The following is a 7,323-nucleotide window of genomic DNA, read 5'->3' as shown; positions in this document are numbered from 1 at the left end:
TGGAGCCCACAGAAAGGTAGAGGGGAAAAACAACTCCACAAAGTTGTTCTTTGAATTCTGTATGCGTGCCATGGCGTGCACACACACACACACACACACACACACACACACACACACACACAAATCATACATGCACATACACAATAGCAATAAAGTTTTAAAAAAGAAAATGTGGCCGGGCGGTGGTGGTGCACGCCTTTAATCCCAGCACTCGGGAGGCAGAGCCAGGCGGATCTCTGTGAGTTCGAGGCCAGCCTGGACTACCAAGTGAGTCCCAGGAAAGGCGCAAAGCTACACAGAGAAACCCTGTCTTGAAAAACCAAAAAAAAAAAGAAAAGAAAAAGAAAATGTGAATAAGAGTAATGTTGAATCAATCCAGAATCTCTACTCACTAAAGTTTAGCATTTCAAAATATGCTATAATCTTTTTATTACATAAAACATCAAGTATATATTGCAATACAATTAAAATGAACATATGCAACTCCCTGATTCAAAGTTACTACTATGTACGTGTTCCCAATCTTTTGATGATAAGTTGTGGACATTGTAACATTTCACCCAGAACAATCATTTCCTAGTAAGAATAGTCTCCTAAGTAACCACGTGCATGGTTTTTAAAAGTATTTTATCATTTTGTTTTACTCTGTATGTATGAGAAAGAAAAAGTGAAAGTGTTGTTAGTACTTGAACCCAGAGCCTTGTGCATACTAGGCAAGTGCTCTACCACTGAGCTACATCACCAGTCCCAAAGTAAGTTGTTGTAAATGTAGAAAACTTGGAAAAACAAAGGAGGGAAAAATGTAAAGGATGAGGTTGGCATAGTAGCACAAGCCTTTAACCCTAGCATTTGGGAGGCAGAGGCAGGCAGATCTCTGTAAGTTCCAAGAGAGTCTGGTCTACATAGTGAGTTCCAAAACAGCCAGAGCTACATAGTGAGATCCTGTCTGAAAAGAAAAAATAATTAAGATGATGATGATGATGATAAGTTAAAAATAAAAAAGGAGGAAGTACTTATGATTCCACTGCCTGAAACTAACCACTTTAAGCAATTTGATGCTGTACAGAAAAAAAAAAAAGAAAGACTATCTTGTACCTTTTGCTTTGTCCATACAGTTCAGTGCATCTCTTCTTGTTTCATCCTCACCCAGAGTATTTTCCTTTTCTCCTGTACTGGCCAGGATAATGACTCCTCAAAGATGTCCACATGCAACCCCTGGGCTCTACAAACATGTTACAGTATATGGAAAAAGAGATTTTGCTGATATGATTAAAGGTGCAGAAGTTGAGCTGAGTAGATTATCTTGGATTAACTGAATAGACCTACTTTTAATCACACAAGTCCTTAAAGTGGAAGAAGGAAGCAGAGTAGGTCAGAGAGATGTGACAGAGGACTCAACCTCAAGTAGCTGACTTTGAAGGTGGAGGAAGAGAGGCCAAGAACCATGGAATGAAAACATCTTCTGGAAGCTAGAGACGGGCAAGGGAAATGGTACTCCCTCCAGCCTCCAGAAAGTGGTCCTCCCTCCAGCCTCAGAAAGTGGTCCTCCCTCCAGCCTCCAGAGAGGGACTCAGGCCTGCCAACACCTCAGTTTCAGCCTAGGAAGGCCACATCAGATTTCTGATCTGTGCGACTGTAAGACAGTGAGTCTGTGTTATTCACCCAGTAAATCTATTATTTTATGGTAGCAATGGAAAGCAAACATGCTTTCTTTCATGTTTCATCTTTGAAACGCTAGTCTTCTATTCTTTGGAATATCCTTTCTAGGTGGTTTTCATTTTCTATTTGGCTTTGAAAATACTAATTGATGCAATGAGATAATAAAAAATAAAACCTTTGTTTTTCTCGAAGAGGAACTAGATCTTCTTTGGGATGTTTCGGGAGAAGCAGGCTGGTGAGTTCACAGGCTGTTTACAGATTAATGGAATAGGAGAATGATACTACCAGCCTTTTAAGAAAGAAAACTTAGAATTATGGAGCATACTTGTTTAGGAGAAAATTGTTTACTCTTAACCTGCCTTAAAGATCTTTGAACTTGTGTTTACAGTTACTAGCACTAGTAACAATTTGTTGATCTGGCTATAACATCTTGATTCAGGTCTGTGTCACCTCTGTACTATACACATTGTAAGGGCTCGATTTCTGCTTTCTGCTATTTTACCAGCATCTAGCACACTTCTTGACCCATAGTAGACAGGTAAGTATTTGCTCATTGATTTACTTATTTATCATTTATTTTCATTCTGTTGGAGTGCTGGAGATCAAACCCAGGGATTTGGATTTGAACATACTAGGTAAGTGTTCTTCCACTGAACCACACCTCAGGCCGTTGATATTTGTTAAGTGATTAGAGTTTTTGTTTATGCAAAGGTAAAGTCAAAGTCAATGTTTGTTTCATGAGTGGCTGAGAAAATCAACTGCTCTACAACAGATCAAGTAGGGAGAGCAAGGGATCAAGTGACATGAGTGGACGGGGGGGGGGGGGGCACGCGAGGTGGGCAGCTTTCAAAGAGCATAAGGACCCTTTTGCTATGATTATGCTTTGATGAGATTTTCCCCATGATATGGGGTTGCACTATCTGAACGTCATTCTGAAGATATCAGTCTGTTCTTGTATATGTGTGAGCTCCTGCTAATAGTTAACTCAGGTAATAGGAACAGCTTGTCAAGAATAACAAAGAGCACTGTCATTACTTCCTGCCAGCAGCAAACCCTAAAATCAATCAGGCAGACAGGTAGTCCATGATGAGCCACTGTGCTCAAGACAGATTGTATTCTGTGACTATTAACACTCAGGTGGAGCAAGTTTGGAGCAAAGGAGTTCAAATTACTAAGACAGCGCCCCTTTGCTGGAGACATTCCAAAGCGCTACAACAGACAGGTTGCTGCTCTGCTTTTCCCGAATGGTGACTTCTGGGAGGGTAAAAAAAGGGTATCCGACTAAACAGCAGAGCTTTAGCAAAAAGGCACTGCTACCTCCGGCCGTGGGGAATGGTGTGCCCAAGGCATACTGGGTACATAATTCCAAAAGGTGAGCATTTCTGAAAACAGATTTAGTTTTTAAATCAACTTTTACTGATTAGGGGCTTGTGTTTGCAAGCAAAAGAAAAAAGAATTAACTCTGTGGGCTGGGCAGGTGGCTCACTGGCTCACTGTGTTCTGATCCCAAGCACTCATGTAAAAACCAGGTGTAGAATATGGCAGCAGAAGCCTGTAATCCCAGTGCTGGGAATACGAGTGGAAGCTTACTGGCTGGTCTACGTAGCCAAAAAATGATGAGCTCCAGGTTCATTGAGAGACTCTGCCTCAAAAAATACAGGTGTGTCTCAGTTGGAAGAACAGTTAGCATTCACAAAGCCCTGAATTAGATCTCCAGTATCACATAAACTGATCATGGTGGTGAGTGCCTGTAATCCTAGCAGTCAGGAAGTGGATGCAGAAGGATCAGAAGTTGAGCATCATTCCTTGTTACTTAGTGAGGCTAGGCTGGACCTCGTGACATCCTTGCTTAAAACATATATATGATGTAGAGTAAGAGAGACAACCCCCCCCACAGAGATATGCTCACCTATACCCACATACATCTACCACAGAGGTGAGGGAAGGGAGGGAGGGAGGAAGAGAGAAAGAGGAAAGGGGGAGAGGAAGAGAAGAGGAAGAAGAAGAAGGGGGAGGAGAGGAGAGACTCTGACCAACCTAAACCTTTGGATATGATCAGAATGAATAATAGTTCAGATAAAGGGGGTGCTGAAAAATTAAGTCTCAGAGGACTAGAGAGGTAACTTAGCAGTTAAAAACTCTGGCTTCTCTTCCAGAGGACCTGGGCTAGATTCCCAGCATCCGCATGGCTCACAACTATCTGTAATTCTAGTTCCAGGGGATCTGATGCCATATTCTGGCCTCCTCGGGCACCAGGCCTCCACATGGTGCACAGACACACATGCAGACAAAGCACTCATACACATTAAATACTTCTTTAAAGTAAGTCTCAGGAAGGATCTGTTGATGAGTAATCAGAGACGGTGAGCAACCTCACCAGGACACCCCCTTCAAGAGGAGTCCATCAGCTCACTGTTTCCTAATCTTTGAGTCCCTTTCTTCAAGATAGAAATGGCACAGAGAAGCTGACTACACTACACTGAATTACTTGCTCATTTCATGGGCATCACACTTCGAAGGAGAGCCCCAATAACTGCATCCAGTGGAAAAGGGCTGGCTCCCTAAAGCTGTTGCCAAAAGCAGAGGAAAAGGTAGCTGGGCGGTCAGAAGTCGTTAGGTGTCTACTTATTAGCATGCTTACTGAGTGTGCATTCCGGGACATTTGTCTTCTCTTATATTCACGTGGAATCCATTCCAAAAAAGTAAATGGATAAATAAGAATAAAACTATGTAAAAAAATAAATTAATAAAATAATTCTTTAAAAGGTTTAAGTAGATGGAGTGGCTAGGTTAGTCTCTACCCAATAAACTAAAGGATATCTCTTTTTTAAGGAAATACGCACTGGAGTATTAAGAAGTTAAAAAAGGAGCCGGGCGGTGGTGGTGGTGCACGCCTTTAATCCCAGCACTCGGGAGGCAGAGCCAGGTGGATCTCTGTGAGTTCGAGGCCAGCCTGGGCTACCAAGTGAGTTCCAGGAAAAGGCGCAAAGCTACACAGAGAAACCCTGTCTCGAAAAACCAAAAAAAAAAAAAAAAAAAAAAAAAGAAGTTACAAAAGGAAGAATATATGCAACCTAGTCTCAAAAAACTCAGAAGAGAAATGTATGTACATATATATACATTTTATATACATGAGAGAGAAAGACTGTGGCAAAATGTTGTGAAATGAGTGAATTTGGGGACTGATGAGGTTGCTCAGTGGGCTAGAGCACTAGAGTCAAGCTTCCCCATGTGAATTTGAGTCCCCCAGATCCACACAAGAGAGGAAAGAACCAACTCCTGAAGAGTGTCCTCTGACCTCCACATGCATAGTCCCTCCGAAATAAATAAATAAATAAAATAAAACATTTTAAATAGTGGGTTTGGATAAAGGAGAAATTGAAGTTCTTTGTGCTATTCTTGCAAGTTTTCTAAGTTTTTAATTATTTCAAAATAAAACTGAATAAAAGTCACTGGGCAGGGCAAAAGGAAATGTGTTCCCCACTTGCATGACCAAAGGTCTTTTGATAAATTATTGTGTGACAAATGAACATTTGTATGTCTGTATTTTTAGGTCCCGGCTCTCTAGGGGGAAGTTCTTAGTGCCAAGGCAAGGCCTGGATGAGAAATACTGAGATGACTGTAACAAAGCTCCTCTGTAGACTCCGTAGACAGGACACCGATAGGCCTTTCTACACAGCCCTCTAGAGCAGTCTGATGATGACATGGGTGGAGAGAGACTTGGGCTTTTATCCCTTTAACAGTTGTTTGGAGGAATGTATTTCAGGCACAGTGCTTAAGTTAACACTTTGTACTTTTTTTGTTGTTATTGAGACAGAATTTCACTGTATTGCCCCAAGCTGGCCTCAATCACTAGTCTCCAGGCCCAGTCTCTCTCCTGAGCACTGGGATTGCCACAACACCCAGTTTAGTTTGTACCCTTTAACATTCCCTTATAAGTCAACAATTCTCTCTTACTACCTGGATTTGAAGCAAAATATCACTAACATCACAGTTACTTTTTTTCTTATTACAAAAAGTATTCTAATCCATAGAAGGATAACAATTACAGCATTGGTATTAGCAAAGATTGGGGTCCAACCATCCATAGGGCATCTGGCTAAATAACGTTCATGCAAAGGAATATTGTATAGATGGTGTTGTAGGTAGGGTTACTCTTGCTGCACTGAAACACCATGACCAAAGCAACTTGGGGGAAAGGGACAATTGATCACGTGTCCACTTGACACACCAACACAACACTCTTTAACAATAACCTTTTCTTTTTTGTTCATCCCCCAAATCTCATATTAATAAATATCACAGTCTAAAACATACTACAAACTTAAAATCCCATAGTGTTTACAAGTTCAAACACTTAATAAAAATCAGTCTCTTTAAAATATCTCGTCTCTTTGAAAATTCAAAGTCTCTGTAAAACTCCAAAATCTCTTTAAAAGTTCAAAGTCTCTCAACTGTGGATTCCAGAAAAAAAAAAAATGTTTTTAAAGTACTTTTTTATTGCAAGAAGGAAGAACCAGGGCACAGTCACAACCTGAACCAAAAAACCAGCTCCAACAGTATAATTCAGTGTCCAAGTCTGGGATTCACTCATGGTCCTCTGGGGACCCTCAAACAGGCTTGCCACAGTGCAGACAGCTTGTCTGGTAGACTCGGGCCCATTCCTCCCCACAGCTCCTGCTGTCCTTGGTGGTCCTCCCAGGGCACTGGTATCTCCCAAGTGTTCAGGTCTCCTGCTGCAACTGGGCTACGCTTTCACCAATAATGCAAATTCCTGGGCTCTCTGTATGGAACCAAACCTCAGCTCTTTACATGGCCCTTCAGTGCCGGGACTTCAACTGCTACTGAGCTTGCTACTCAGCCTGCTACTCAGCCTGCGCCTTCACCAACACCTCTTCCGGCCTCTCACAGTGCCAAGCCTCAGCTGCTCTCCGACCCCTTCGTGCCTTCAAAAACCAGTAACACCTGGCAGACTTTTACACATGGCTGCCAGTATGAGGTACAACCTCAGTCACCTCTGGAACACAGCTTCTGTGTGTTGACCCTGAGGAAACACTTCCCGTAAGATTTCACCTCAAAGAGGCTGCGGGTCTCTGCTCAGCTGCCCAGCTAATCAGCATCAATTGTCCCAGGAAAGCCAAGGTTTGCCTTCAATTGTGCTGCTTGTTCATCATAGCTGGTTCTTCAACCCCAGCCGACCAGAACCACACATTATTATTCAAACTATCAATGGCTCTGATATTCTTGGACTCCTCTAAAGTTTCACAAACCAGGACCCCATCATCTGCATTGTCCTCAGCATTATCCTCTAATCATCCAAGTTCTCACAACAGCTTACCAAGCTTTGAAAACTCAATGGCTTTTCTAGCCCAAAGTTCCAAAGTCCTTCCACAATCCTCCCCAAAACAACATGATCAGATCCTGTCACAGCAATACGCCATGAACCTGGTGCCAATTTTAGTTAGGGTTACTCTTACTGTGATGAAACACTGTGACTAAAAACAACTTGGGGAGGAAAGGGCTTATTTGGCTCACACTTCTGTATTATCACTCATCACTGGAGGAAGTCAGAGCAGGAACCTGGAGGCAGGAGCTGATGCAAGGGCTGCTTACTGCCTTACTTCTCTTGCCTTGCTCAGCTTGCTTTCTTATAGAACCTAGGAC

Source organism: Peromyscus eremicus, chromosome 9, assembly GCF_949786415.1.
Source record: "Peromyscus eremicus chromosome 9, PerEre_H2_v1, whole genome shotgun sequence".
In the NCBI taxonomy this organism is placed as follows: domain Eukaryota; kingdom Metazoa; phylum Chordata; class Mammalia; order Rodentia; family Cricetidae; genus Peromyscus; species Peromyscus eremicus.
The sequence above is the reverse complement of the archived record's forward strand: the minus strand, read 5'-3'. Positions refer to the sequence as shown.